This window comes from Gadus morhua, chromosome 5, assembly GCF_902167405.1.
Source record: "Gadus morhua chromosome 5, gadMor3.0, whole genome shotgun sequence".
NCBI lineage: Eukaryota > Metazoa > Chordata > Actinopteri > Gadiformes > Gadidae > Gadus > Gadus morhua.
This window is the reverse complement of record NC_044052.1, coordinates 431434-447058: the sequence shown is the minus strand read 5'-3', so window position 1 is coordinate 447058 and position 15625 is coordinate 431434. Positions and strand designations below refer to the sequence as shown.

Sequence of the window (15625 nt, the reverse complement as noted above, 5' to 3'; positions counted from 1 at the left end):
GAAAGCGTACCTCCACATCCGTCAGGTGGTTTTAAACAACGCCACGGTGATGGAGAAGACCTCACTTCAGCTCCCGGTCGTGAACACGGCAACACTCTCGAGTTGGTGAGTTAACAAAGTATTAACATAGTACCTGTGTTTTCTGTGTAGGTATATCTTGCTTTGGTATACACAAAACACTTTTATATTTGTAGGTACTGCAAACGGGGAAGAGGACAGGAGAAGAGGATTCTCGAGCAAGGGATCTGTCCACCTCAGACAACAACTGTGAACCCCGAGAGCCTGCCTCCTGCAGTTCAGAGGAAAGGCAAACCGTGTATGCCTCAAAGCATCGTGGCATATTCCCACGTATTTGTTCTGCCACCTAACACTGCAGGGACGGCAACACTGCAGGGACGGAAGATCAGAAGAGTGAACCCTCCTTCTGATCTTCTGAGGCCACCATGCCTCAATCCCTCTGGTCTGTGCCTCAACCTCACCTGTCTGCCTTACAGCCTGCAGGAGCATCTGTGGTACATGTGCCATACCTACCATATACCACCACCCACTATCGAAAGAAAAAAAGAGAGGAGGAGGAGAAGACTGGTTTCAAGAAGAGGAAATATACAAGGAGTAGTGCCCCCATTCTCTGCCGTCAGTGTCAGAGGGAGCGGGACCCTGCCACCCACAATCAGTACTTTGGGAACTGGTACTGCCACGCCACAGCCACCATGACCCTGGCTGAGTGGAGGGCTGCACTTGAAGCCCAGGGTTATGGGAGGAAAAAGGGAGCTCCACCTTAAATTGACAGTGTATCGGGCACAAAAAGTTTTTTTTTTTTAATGTTGTTTTTAAGTTTTAATTTAAGCTTTTATGTGTAACTTTTTGTGCAATAACATTTTACTGTGTGTGTGACACAATCTTAATTTAATTTCCCTCTTAATGCTTTAATAAAACGGGCACAATATGACAAAATACAAATGTTGTTTATTCAAATACAATATACCACTGGGGAGCTTGAAGTTACAAATAATCAAATCAAGTTATATACCCTTTATCATAATGCCAGCCAACTTAATCACAATGGTTAGCTTATACATTTTACATAACTTCCTATTAATTGTCAATGCTTTTGATAATCAAAATGGTATGGAATTTAAATGCAGAGCGCAAAATGCGTTCATATTACCATGCATAACAAACAAAGCACAACAGACAGTATTAATTATTATTGCTTGGACAGCATTTATAAGGAACCTGATCACTTAGACACTATGTTTTACAGTGATATTAACGTCTCTATAATCACTGTTAACATGGCCTCTTAATGCTTTAATAAAACGGGCACTAAACACACCGGTGTAGGAGATCGTAATGAAATGAAGACGGAGACTTGATTGCCGGTGAAAATACAGCGACGAGCGGCAACGATATATATTTGATACAACATTATTATTCGTTTGCATAAGGATCTGGACATGTTTCTGACAATATGAATGTAAAGTAGTCATATTATGATCATAATGAATCAGGATCTACCGGGATTCGATACGATGAAAATCAGCATGTTTTTTGGTATACGTTGGCAATGTCTGACTACGGATCAGAAGATTCCAGGTTCGACTCCTGGCTAGCTTGAATGATTTTAAAATGCCTTAAAGCTTATGCTGGGTTATTATTCCAAAGAATAGCATGCACCACACCAAATTACTCTAAGGGTAGGCATTTGAGTTTCACAATGAACAATAGAGGTAGAAAGAAGGAATTTAATGGGGTGATATCATTCTATTTCACTTTTTCCTTTGCTTTAGACTTTTGTATGACGTTTGTAGACATGTTAGAAGTCTGCTAAGCGAGAAGAATCTAAGTCCGAGCCATCGGGAGTATTCGATCCCACCGAGTACGAATACTCAGTTGAAGGAGCTGAAGAGCAGAAGCCACAATAGGCAAGGTAAGGCAAGGCAACTTTATTTATATAGCACTTTGCATACACAAGGCAGACTCAAAGTGCTTCACATATAAACATTGTTATACAATAAAATAAAATAATAGATAAGTAAAAGAAAACATATGCAAAGAAATGAGTAAAATAGACAGTGCAATGTATTTAAGATCAGATCAACAGTCTCTCTGGTATCCGCGTCGGGACTCCAACCCGACCTAAAAGGAACTTGGTACTTTCTCTGGGACTCCAACCCGGATTCTAGTAACCCTTATCCTTTCTCTCTGGTATCAGATCATGTATCTTTCTGGTAAAAATAGAAAATTTAATTGAAAGTTAAAAAGGCTTTTTAGTAAGTAAAATTGCAATGTATTTAAGAAAGTGAGAAAATTAAATTGAAAGTTATTTAAGATCAGATCAACAGTCTCTCTGGAACCCAAGTCGGGACTACAACCCGACCTAAAGGACAATATTCTAGGACTCTAACCCAGCTTCTAGGACTCTAGCCCAGCAACCTTTCTCTCTGGTATCAGATCATGTATTTTTCTGGTAAAAATAGAAAATAAAGGGAAAGTTAAAAAGGCATTTTAGTAAAATAAAGGTAAAGTATTTAAGATTTAGCAGAAAGCTAAAGCAAACATAAAAGTCTTCGATCTTGTTTTGAAGGTGCTCAGAGTTGGGGCAAGTCTTAAATCCTCAGGGAGTTTATTCCAGCTATTTGTTGCATAGTAACTAAATCCTGCTTTCCCATGTTTCGTGTTTACTCTGGGGATAATTAACAGATTGGTCTCAGAAGATCTTAGTGTTCTAGAAGGCTTATGTAGTGGAAGCATATCAGTTAAATATTTTGGGCCTAAACCATGTAGGGATTTATAGGTTAGCAATATGATTTTAAAATCAATTCTCTGACCTACAGGAAGCCAATGTAACGATTTAAGAATCGGTGTAATATGTTCAAATTTTTTGGTCTTTGTTAAAACTCTAGCAGCAGCATTCTGAACAAGCTGAAGCTTCCTTAGAGTTTGTTTTGGGAGACCTGTAAGGAGACCATTGCAGTAATCAAGCTTACTAGTGATAAAGGCATGTACAAGTTTTCGGTGGACATGAGCCCTCTAAGTCTTGCTACATTTTTAAGGTGATAATATGCAGATTTTGTAACTGATTTGATGTGACTTTCGAAATGTAAATCAGAATCCATGATAACCCCTAGATTTCTGGCTTTGATTGAGGTTTTCAGGGACAGAGAGTGAAGGTGTTGGGTTACTTTAAGCCTTTCCGTTTTAGCACTGAATACAATTATCTCTGTTTTATCCTCATTTAGCTGAAGGAAATGTCGGCACATCCAGTCTTTCACTTGCTCAATGCACTGGCACAGCAGATCTATGGGCCGATAGTCATTTGGTGATAGCGATGCATAGATTTGCGTGTCATCAGCATAGCAATGATGGTCAATATTGTTATTATGCATGATTTGCCCTAGTGGGAACATGTAGATGTTGAATAAAGAGGGTCCTAAGATCGAACCTTGTGGGACTCCACACATCACGTTGGTTGATTCTGATACAAAGTCGCCGATGGAAACAAAGTAGTTCCTATTTTGTAGGTAGGATCTGAACCAATTTAAGACTGTGCCTGAAAGCCCCACCCAGTTTTTTAACCTGTCCAAAAGTATTGTATGGTCTACAGTGTCGAATGCAGCACTGAGGTCTAGTAGCATTAGTATTGAGGTTTTCCAGAGTCTGTGTTAAGACGGATGTCGTTTACAACTTTAATGAGGGCGGTCTCAGTGCTGTGCAGGGGTCGAGATCCTGATTGGAAGGTGTCATAACAACCTGTTGATGCCAGGAAGTGATTAAGTTGCTGGAGGACAACTTTCTCAATGATTTTACTTATGAAGGGCAGATTTGATATTGGTCTGTAGTTGTTAATAATAGAGGTATCTAGGCTCCGCTTTTTTAAAAGGGGTTTAATAACTGCAGTTTTCAGGGCTTTTGGGAAGTTGCCTGACTGGAGAGAGTTGTTAACTATCTGCAATATGTCTATTGCTTGGCAGTCAAAAACATTCTTAAAGACGTTGGTAGGTAAAGAATCAAGGCAACAGGTGGATGGCTTTAGTTGTGTAACAGTTTCCACAAGAGTTTTAGATTCAATAACATTAAAGCATGCCATCCCTGCCACGTTACTTTTGCCTGAACAGGGTGGTAGTTCAACATTTTTGTTTGAAGTGGAGATATTGATGGCGCGTCTGATGCCTTCAATTTTATCAGTATAAAAAGCTGCAAACTCATTGCATTTCTGCGTGGAATGGAGATCAGGTGGAATTTGTGTTGGGGGGTTGGTCAGTCTGTCAACAGTTGCAAATAGGGTTTTTGCATTATTATTATTGAATTTAATGATATTGGAGAAAAATGTTTCTCTAGCACTTTTTAAGTCTGAATTGTAGGAACGGAGGCTCTCTTTGTAGATATCATGGTGAATATGAAGTTTTGTTTTACGCCAGATGCGTTCAACCTTCCTGCATTCTTTTTTCTGTGCTGTTACAGAAGCAGCTTTTCTCCAGGGTGCCTTTTGCTTTCCAGAAATCGTTTTAACCTTATAAGGTGCAATGACATCCATGACTTTCAAAATTTTCAAATTAAAGTTTTCTACAAGATCATCAGCAGAACATGGGTTGAGAGGTGGTAGTAAGGAGATGGCCTTTCTAAAAAGTAAATACGATTCTTCATTGATATACCGTTTTTTGACAGTATTTGATTTTGTCTGTATGTCGGGAATAAAAGATATATTAAAGAAAACACAAAAGTGGTCAGACAAGGAAGGATCAGTCACAGAGAGATCAGAAACATTGAGGCCCTTTGTGATAACCAGGTCTAGAGTGTGGCCCTTACAATGAGTAGTCTCTTTCACATGTTGGGACAGTTCAAATGTGTCCAAAATGGTAAAAAGGTTTTTTGCACACTTGTCATTCAAATCATCAGTATGAAAATTGAAGTCACCAGTTATAACTAGACAGTCAAAGTCTGTGGAGATGCTAGACAATAATTCTGTGAAGTCATCGAAAAAATTTGCAGAGTATGTGGGTGGCCTGTAAATAATTAATAGCCATGAAATAAATTAGCATTTCTTTTATTCTAAAAGGAAAGCTAATTACCCCAACAAGATTGAATGCGCCATATTCATACCTAGCTATGGTCAGCCATTTGACTTTCACAATGAGAAAAATGGGCTCGGAATGAGAATTTTAAAGCAAGCGTCCTTTCTTATTGGACGAATTTTAATGAAGGTCGTTACTTGAACAGGTGGGCTAGTGGCGCAATGGATAAAGCATCTGACTACGGATCAGTAGATTCCAGGTTCGACTCCTGGCTAGCTCGAATGATATTAAAATGCCTAAAAGCTTATGCTGGGTTATTATTCCAAAGAATAACATGCACCACACCAAATAGAGGAAGGAACAAGGAATTGTATGGGGTGATATCATTCTATTTCACTTTTTCCTTTGCTTTAGACTTTTATATGACGTTTTTAGATGTGTTAGAAGTCTGCTAAGCGAGAAGAATCTAAGTCCGTGCCATCGGGAGTATTCGTTCTCACCGAGTACGAATACTCAGTGGAAGGAGCTGAAGGGCAGAAGCCACAAAAGCCACGAAATAAATTAGCTTTTCTTTTATTCTAAAAGAAAAGCTCATTTCCCCAACAAGATTGAATGCGCCATATTCACACCTAGCTATGGTCAGCCATTTGACTTTCACAATGAGAAAAATGGGCTTTGAATGAAAATTTTAAAGCAAGCATCCTTTCTTATTGGACGTATTTTAATGAAGGTCTAAACTTAAACAGGTGGGCTAGTGGTGCAATGGATAACGCGTCTGACTACGGATCAGAAGATTCCAGGTTTGACTCCTGGCTAGCTCGAATTATTTTAAAATGCCTAAAAACTTATGCTGGGTTATTATTCCAAAGAATAACATGCACCACACCAAATTGCTCTCAGGGTAGACATTTGAGTTTCACAATGAACAATAGAGGTGGGAATAAGGAATTGTATGGGGTGATATCATTCTATTTCACTTTTTCCTTTGCTTTAGACTTTTATATGACGTTTGTAGACGTGTTAGAAGTCTGCTAAGCGAGAAGAATCTAAGTCCGTGCCATCGGGAGTATTCGTTCTCACCGAGTACGAATACTCAGTGGAAGGAGCTGAAGTACAAAAGTCACGAAAGGAATTAGCTTTTCTTTTGTTCTAAAAGAAAAGCTAATTTCCCCAGCAAGATTGAATGCGCCATATTCATACCTAGCTATGGTCTGCCATTTGACTTTCACAATGAGAAAAATGGGCTTGGAATGAGAATTTTAAAGCAAGTGTCCGTTCTTATTGGACGAATTTTAATGAAGGTCTGTGTTGTAACAGTTGGGTTAGTGGCCCAATGGGTAACGCGTCTGACTACGAATCAGAAGATTCCAGGTTAGACTCCTGGCCAGCTCGAATTATTTTAAAATGCCTAAAAACTTATGCTGGGTTATTATTCCAAAGAATAACATGCACCACACCAAATTGCTCTCAGGGTAGACATTTGAGTTTCACAATGAACAATAGAGGTAGGAATAAGGAATTGTATGGGGTGATATCATTCTATTTCACTTTTTCCTTTGCTTTAGACTTTTATATGACGTTTGTAGACGTGTTAGAAGTCTGCTAAGCGAGAAGAATCTAAGTCCGTGCCATCGGGAGTATTCGTTCTCACCGAGTACGAATACTCTGTGGAAGGAGCTGAAGTACAAAAGTCACGAAAGGAATTAGCTTTTCTTTTGTTCTAAAAGAAAAGCTAATTTCCCCAGCAAGATTGAATGCGCCATATTCATACCTAGCTATGGTCTGCCATTTGACTTTCACAATGAGAAAAATGGGCTTGGAATGAGAATTTTAAAGCAAGCGTCCGTTCTTATTGGACGAATTTTAATGAAGGTCTGTGTTGTAACAGTTGGGTTAGTGGCCCAATGGGTAACGCCAGGCGCGTCGTTAGACCTGGGCATTCGGGGCTATAGCCCCGGATCTTTTGGGATCAGCCCCGGATATCTGCCGTAAAAAAAAAAAAAGAAAGTGTGTGTATATATATATATATATATATATATATATATATATATATATATATATATAGCTGCTTTCATACACGTAAGTACTGGCTGCTCTTCTGAATATATGCTGCATCGTTGCAGCAACATTGAAGACGATCGCGTTGACTTCTGCGGTCTGTTCTGCCTCCATGCTGTCTGCGTCAAACCAAAACAAATCTGAGTGACAGCGGCCGCACTTATCCCGCCTCCTGCAAATATACGTAATATCCCTCCCCTTGCAATGCCGGCGCTGGCACTGGCCGCGGGAGCAAGATGTTATTCAAACAAAAATGCATCAATCATTGTTTTATTCTTTCATTACACAATTTCTTTCATTCTTATAAATAAAAAAATAATATAAATACATATATAAATCTAGCCAACTTGTCAATCAAAATTAGTCTTGTCTTGTCCCTCTGGTTGTTCATTCTAAAACACTACAATCTTTTGAGAAGCAAATGGTTGCAGCCTCTATAGGCGCTGATGTGAGTACTGTATGCATGCAATACTACTACTCATAGTAATAATCGGAGAGGGTTGAGAAACAGTGGGTTGACAATCCATTCTGGTACCTCATTTTGAAAATCCCCAAAAAAGAAACTTCACGTAGGACTGTCTTTCGATTTTTAATACATTGCTTTGGAGGTTTTCAATCTAACATCCCACTGGTTTGATTTTACCTAAGAGAATTTTTTTTATTTTTTAAAGCATCCACAGCAGCCATAATAATGAGATTATGAGACAATGAGAATGAAGCGGCAACAGTGTGACTGTGCAGAGTGAGAGAGATGGCTTCAATGGATGACCAGGGATTGGTGGTGGCGTTACCCAGGAAGGGCGGCTGTAGTTAACTGCAAGCAACAGAACATGAATAGTGAAGTGGAGGAAGGAGTCGAAATGAGACTTCATTAACAGATTCATGTACAGCTCAGATTTATATGGAGATAAGCTTCTTAAACAACTTGCATACAGCATAAGCAAGTAACAGAAAGTAACATATTATTTTTTCATTATTTAAATCTACATCCTGGTTACACGTCGCGCGATAGCGCATATCATTTCATGCAAGCGAGTGTTTACTTCCTGGTTACAGGTCGCGCGATAGCACATATCATCTCATGCGATCTTAAAGAGAACTTGACGTGAACAGTTTAGGAATGCATATTCCGGGAAAACATTAGAACTCTGAAATTCTGACTAAATATAAAGCATGTTTTTATCTGTAACATTAAACCTACACTGAAAATAAGTAATAACTTAAAAATGAAACATAAAAGCAGACCACTACTTACTTGCCGTTGCCTGGCTGGGGGAGAAAGGTCCGTCGGAGCAGCGATGGCTTCTTGACATCGGGTAGGTGCACGCAGGCTATATAGGCTATTCTAATGTCTTATTTTTGCCCTGGCACTCGGCATAGGCGACCTATGTGTTGGGGGCGCCCTTAATTAATTAATCGATACATTAATTGATTAATTAATTATTTAATTAATTAAGATACTGTAGCACGCAGGAGTCAGGACGGTGCTCCCCCCCCCGGGCTAAAGCCCCGGATGTTTTCAATTGCTAACGACGCGCCTGGGTAACGCGTCTGACTACGGATCAGAAGATTCCAGGTTAGACTCCTGGCCAGCTCGAAAGATTTTAAAATGCCTAAAAACTTATGCTGGGTTATTATTCCAAAGAATAACATGCACCACACCAAATTGCTCTCAGGGTAGACATTTGAGTTTCACAATGAACAATAGAGGTAGGAACAAGGAATTGTATGGGGTGATATCATTCTATTTCACTTTTTCCTTTGCTTTAGACTTTTATATGACGTTTGTAGACGTGTTAGAAGTCTGCTAAGCGAGAAGAATCTAAGTCCGTGCCATCGGGAGTATTCGTTCTCACCGAGTACGAATACTCAGTGGAAGGAGCTGAAGTGCAGAAGCCACAAAAGCCACGAAAGAAATTAGCTTTTCTTTTGTTCTAAAAGAAAAGCTCATTTCCCCAACAAGATTGAATGCGCCATATTCATACCTAGCTATGGTCAGCCATTTGACTTTCACAATGAGAAAAATGGGCTTGGAATGAGAATTTTTAAAGCAAGCGTCCTTTCTTATTGGACGTATTTTAATGAAGGTCTGTACTAATACAGTTGGGCTAGTGGCGCTCCCTGTCGCCTGTGGGTCGAGGTCGAATCTACCAAGAATTGGCCAATCAGCGCTCGTATCATCTACCAAGAATTGGCCAATCAGCGCTCGTTTCATCTACCAAGAATTGGCCAATCAGCGCTCGTATCATCTACCAAGAATTGGCCAATCAGCGATCGTATATCACTGTTACTACGAAGAATGACATCGTGGCCTTTCGAGCGCCAATCAGCGCTCGTATTGCTACCAAAAATTACTTCACTTCAGTATTTTGACTTGCGAGTGACATTAGAAATTTACGAAAATCTTCACACCTTTCGTATGATTTCTTCACTTCACTTCACTTCATATGAACATTTTTCTAGCTATTTTCAATACAAATAAATTGGCAAATATCACGTTAACATATCCGACAAATGCCAAAAGTCTGCTTCGACGATAGGTCGTCGTTCATCATTGTAACGTGTATGAATTCGACGTATAAGGTAATGTGTATGTTCAGAAATGCATTTTATTGAATAGGTAACGTTAGTTGTATTCGTTTTAAAATTTCAAAAAAATCCGTTACCGTTGGAACACGCAAGACAGGTAAACATAGCTGCGCAGTAAACACAAGTCAGAAGGCCCGTTACTACACAACTAGTACAGTGAATAAGCAGTAACTTGTTAGGTATCTAATAAATCACTGTGTAATCAATACTTCATTCAAAGCCTCTTCCGTGGTCATTACAATACGGTTTGTTAGGCATCTAATTCTATCAAAAAAATCGCTGTTTAATCAATACTTCATTCACTGCCTCTTCCGTCAGTAATGACGCAGTTTATATTTCCGTTACATGGCCTATGTTACAGCTTATATATGTAACATAGCTTATATATGATACACAGCTTATATATGTTACACGGCCTATGGAGAGCTGCCTAGTCTTTATTCGTAATATTGATCTGTTTCTCTCGTTTACTATTCTTAAAACACATTAGCCTATTATATAAAATTCATTCATTATATGTATTAGGTTGAATAGGTCCAGTGCCGTTAAAATGATCATTTCATAAAGCCCACCGCGATTTAATGCAGGTTAACATCCACTCTACTGCAAAATAGGCATGTAATATAAAATCACTATTCACAGAGCCTAATAATAGTCTGATGTCCTGCAACAGGGCCATAACGAGGTGGTCACCCTAACTAACCCATAGTGACAAATATACAGAGAGCAGAATATTAAAGCAACATTACGAGGTGATCATGACTGAATATAACCGTTATTAATATAATATTCACAGCTGCCTTAAGTAATGTTTTCAAGTATTTGTTGTATTTTCTTTCTTTGTTCTTAAGATATTAAGTGGTAGGCTATATAACTTTACACAGTATTACTGGATTATGTCATAAGTATAACACTTTTATGAACTGAGAAGATTGATGTTGATTGTTGACTGTGTCTCTGTAATGGGAGATTTCTTACTTTATTATTGATATTTCCTCCACTTTCAGAATACAAAATGGTTCCTAAATTTAGGAAGAAGGATGGCTGTATCTGCCTTTTTGACTCGGAGGATGCCAAGAAGGTCAAGGCGGAGAAACGGCCATGGACCAGAGCTCTTTCACCAGATGAGGTGAAAGAGTCTGCAAGGGAAGCTGTTGAGCATAAAGGTGGGGACCCAAACAACGAGGAGCATGTTCTTGGCCAGCATAAATTGCAGTTTGGGGCCTTCAGGGATCAAACATTTGAATGGCTGGCTGAGAACGCTCTGGGGTATGCTGGCTATGTGGTGGCATCCATGTCGGTGGAGTCAGGTCGCTCTGATTCAAACAACAATCTGATAAATAAGAAACTTTTGGAGAAGTACGTCTCTCAGTTTCCTGCTGGCCGCTATGCCATTCGGGTGAAGAAGGACGCACTGAGCTCCCAACCTGCCACTACAGCTTCTGCCTCTACACAGGCCGCCTCCACATCCCAACAGCCTTCAGCCTCCTTGCAGGCTGCTGTCAATGTAGCACCCGCCTTCTCTCCACGATCATCCGTAGTGCCTGTATCCTCCCTACGCGGCCTCTTGTCAAGGAGAGACCAGTCTCCCCAGGCTGTCGCCAAAAATATAAAGAGCCTCTCCACAAAACCAAGGTTTCAGCCATGTAAGTATGCAACAATACAATTATTTTTTTGTGTTATACTGAGTTTTACATGTTTTCATATTTTTAATGTACACCATGTTGATCTCATTATTTTTTAGCTATTCCTGCCCTGCCACGCGCTGGATCCATTAAAACGGAACCAACTGACAGCGAGCTCATGCAGGCTGCCGCAGAAGTTGACCCCGACACATCGCGTAAGTGTTTTTATTTTATGCACACAGCCCCCCCCTCTCTCTCTCTCTCTCTCTCTCTCTCTCTCTCTCTCTCTCTCTCTCTCTCTCTCTCTGTCTCGGTCTCTCTCTGTCTCTCTGTCTCTCTCTCTCTCTCTCTCTCTCTCTCTCTCTCTCTCTCTCTCTCTCTCTCTCTCTCTCTGTCTCTCTCTGTGTGTCTCTCTCTGTCTCTCTCTCTGTCTCTGTCTCGGTCTCTCTCTGTCTCGGTCTCTCTCTGTCTCTCTCTCTGTCTCACTCCTCTTGCTGTAAAAAATAAATGTATGTCATTACATGAGGACATTACAATCATGATTACAAATTTGAATTTAGCATACTTGAATATAATCAAAATGAAGATAGTGTGGTTTATCATATATAATTATTATTTCCATAATAACTCTCATGGTCTGTCTGTTTCCTTGTCTTGTTTTGGTGTGTTCCCTGTGTTTCCTGTTTTACTTTGGTATCTCTGTCTTGTTTCCACCCATGTTCCACCCATCCTCGTTGCGTGCCCTTGATTTGTATTTAAGTCCTAGTCTTTCCTTTGTGCCTTGGCGTATCATTGTGGTTTGTGGTGAGTCTGGTCCTCTGTGATCCCTGTGTTCTCTGTATTCATTAACTTTTTGCCTTTTGGCCTTTTTGTCATTTTTGAGCTAATATGATCCTTTACCTGAACCGTCTGCAATTGGGTCCTACCTGCCTGCATGCCACCCGCTAACCCTAACAATTTCTGCTTAACAGAGAGCAGAATTTGCCTCCCCGCTGGTTGGATCCCCGCCCTGCCAGAGGTTGACCAGCACTGGATCTCGAAGGCTCTGTTCCGGTGGTCACCCTCTGGTCAACCAGAGTTTGACATTGACAAGGTGGACAGAATGTGGTGGTATCCACCTCAGCAGTCGCTGACATCCAGTGCCATCCCAGCAATGGAGCAGTTCTTTGGGCACCCTCTGTTCCTGTGGATGCCCAGGAAGCTGTGGCATGTGCGACTGCTCTGTCCACATCAAGACTGTGGGAAGGCAGAGCTCACCTCTGCGGGACTCCATCAGAGGGTCAGGCTGGTGGTTGGTGTCAGCGGCTCTTACTACCTGGTAGCCGAATACCTTGCATGTAAGAGTTGCAAAAGGAAGGTCATCAGCTGGAGCCACAACATCGTCTCTCAGCTAGACATTGGTCACTGCCTGCATTTCCCATGTCTGCTGACATACAAGCTGGGGTGCGACATGCAGGTTGTGCGCATGATACGTCAGCGGGGACTGGGGAACTGCAGCAGCCAGCTCCAAAAACAGCTGGAGGAGCAGCATGCAGAGAGCTGGCTGGGGAAAACAATTCAGTTCCTCACTGCTTACAGAGGAGTTGCACGTGCAATATCCTCTGGGCTGCTAGGGGACTTGCCAGTTATGCCTGCAGTGCCAAAACATCGCTGGTTGATGCAGGTGTACGCCCAAGATGTCCTTGGCAGACTGGACGAAGTTAAGGCTTCCATCACCTCACTCTTTGGCCAGGTCCTGAAGATGGACTCTACAAAGAAAATTGTAAGGAAGCTAGCTGGTCAGGCACGGTCTACAGCTTCTTGGGCCACCAATGTTGGGAATGAGACATGTCATCATGTCTGTTCTCACAGCAAGTGAGGGCTGGGGCCTGATGAAGATGGCAGAGGGTCTTGTGAGGCGTTACAAGGATGCTGGTGTGCCACCTCCAGAGATCCTTTATGTGGACCGGGACTGCTGCGGGAACTCTCACCTTTTAAAAATCTTGGGTGCATGGCCAGGCATGAAGATCCGTTTGGACATCTGGCACTTCATGAGGAGATTTGCCACCGGTTGCACCACAGATTCCCATGCCCTCTACACCAGCTTCATGGCCCAACTCTCCCGCTGCATCTTTGCGTGGGATCAGAGCGACCTGCAGCGACTCAAAGCTGCCAAGCGGGCAGAGCTGGAAGCAAGCCACCTGCGTCCCACAGTTGAAGATGTCGCACGCCATATCTCCAAGGCTGAGACTATGCTTCACTGCAGGAGAGCTGTCCGGGAAAGTGGGGAGATGGGTGACCTGCTGAAGGACTTGATAGAGGCATACTCTGGAGAGAAGGGTTGCAATACCCTTGGTGTGCCTCTGATCAACAGAGCAAGGATGGCGGAAATCTTGAAGGCCCAGCTAAAACACCTTCCCTGCCTCCAGGACCCTCCAGGTTTCCAGTTATACACCCAGACTGGGACACTGAAGAAGGCTGGTCATGTGCTTCCGACATACCGATGTGCCAGAGGGTCCACCTCGTTGGAAAGTTTCCACTTGCACATGAATAGATTCATCCCAGGTGAATAGTTTACTCTGTTAGGTTACTTTCCATATTAATTGAAATGTAATAATAAGTACTGCATGCAAGGACTCACAATGCAAATATCACAATGCAAATATTCTATATTTTTCAGGAACCCTGGCAAGTGACACCTTTTTCCAGGCATATCTGGTTGATGGTCTATTCAGGTGGAATGAGGACAGGACCATAACAGCAGAGGGGACCGAGGGGCCTCGTTCATACAGTGGCCTCCTAAAGCATGCTGCCAACCAGTTGTCAGAGGAGGTGCTTGGGAGAAAACTGGTGGAGTACACGGCCCCACGGAAATACACTGGTGTGTATGTAGTAAATTGTTATTAAAAAAATATTTGGCAGCTCAATCACTTATGACAGTTTTTTTGGATTGTTGCAGGAGAGATTATAGGTATAGAATACCTATACGACCAAAATAATGCAGTGATGGAGGACTACAAGTTGGCCTTGGTGACACTGGAGACAGAAGACATCACTGTTGCAGAGGGAGAGTCTTCTTTGGAGCCATGTGACATCGAGGATCCAACTGTCCCAACCCTGGAGACAATATGGCCTCCACAACAGCTCACCCCTCCAGCTGCCCCTCCAGCCACTGCTCTGCCAGCTGCCCGTCCAGCCACTGCTCTGCCAGCTGCCCGTCCAGCCACTGCTCTGCCAGCTGCCCGTCCAGCCACTGCTCTGCCAGCTGCCCGTCCAGCCACTGCTCTGCCAGCTGCCCGTCCAGCCACTGCTCTGCCAGCTGCACGTCCAGCCACTGCTCTGCCAGCTGCACTCTCTGCAGCTTTTACGGTTGCCCCTATGCATAGTGGTAAGTTTTTATTGAAATGTCAAAAGTAACAATTATTGTCATTAATATGAAACATTACAATAAGATGCTTATGATGTTCATTTCATCTGACTTCAGCTTCACACATGTTCTCTTTCTCTCTCTAAATTTTATTTTGTTCTAATTTAGCTCCCCAGCAAGACACACAGGGCTTGGTAGACGAACAGCCTTCAACATCAGCTCTGGGCTCCACCAGTCATGATGTAGGTTTATGTTTTTGACAACATTGTAAACTTCATAAACTTAAAGTTCTATGTTTACTTACTTAATATGGATATAATATTTTACAATTTAAAATGCATATCTGATTTTAATCACTCTGTTAATTCTAGGACTCGGTTGGACCTGACAATGTTGAGGGCTTTCAAGCAGTCCAGGACTTGACTGTATCGAATGAAATAATTTCCCTGTGGAATTATTTGTCAGACTTTGACAAGTGTCGCACAGTGTACCCCCCACGTCACCAGGATACACTCGCACATGGCAGATTCAGGGCGTCAAAAAAGGCTGTTGCGCCTGGTGTGGAGAGTACAAAGCGGTACGTATGTTTTTCTGAGCAAGCATGACCATGCTGCATGCTATAACATCATGTCTTGTACTACACTAATGCAACCAATACCTTTGCAGATGCTTTGCAGGAGGGAGAAGCCCAGCACAGTGGCCAGACTGCAATCGGGTTTGTGAGGCACTCTTCGTCCAACTTTGCGAGGAGTACCGTGGATCGAGGCGGATTGATGGGGTCCGCCACGAGCGCTGGAGTCTGGTCATGAAAGCGTACCTCCACATCCGTCAGGTTGTTTTAAACAACGCCACGGTGATGGAGAAGACCTCACTTCAGCTCCCGGTCGTGAACACGGCAACACTCTCGAGTTGGTGAGTTAACAAAGTATTAACATAGTAGCTGTGTTTTCTGTGTAGGTATATCTTGCTTTGGTATACAAAAAACACTTTTA

The 15625-nt window shown here is 42.0% G+C and overlaps 2 non-coding genes across 2 annotated transcripts; both read left to right on the top strand.

The window, feature by feature from the left end:
- The first annotated feature begins 5222 nt into the window (after window positions 1-5222).
- Window positions 5223-5295, top strand: trnar-acg (transfer RNA arginine (anticodon ACG)). The gene has a single exon. It is a non-coding gene; the product is annotated as a tRNA-Arg (tRNA).
- Window positions 5296-5763: 468 nt separating this feature from the next.
- On the top strand, window positions 5764-5836 carry trnar-acg (transfer RNA arginine (anticodon ACG)). The gene has a single exon. It is a non-coding gene; the product is annotated as a tRNA-Arg (tRNA).
- Window positions 5837-15625: the final 9789 nt, after the last annotated feature.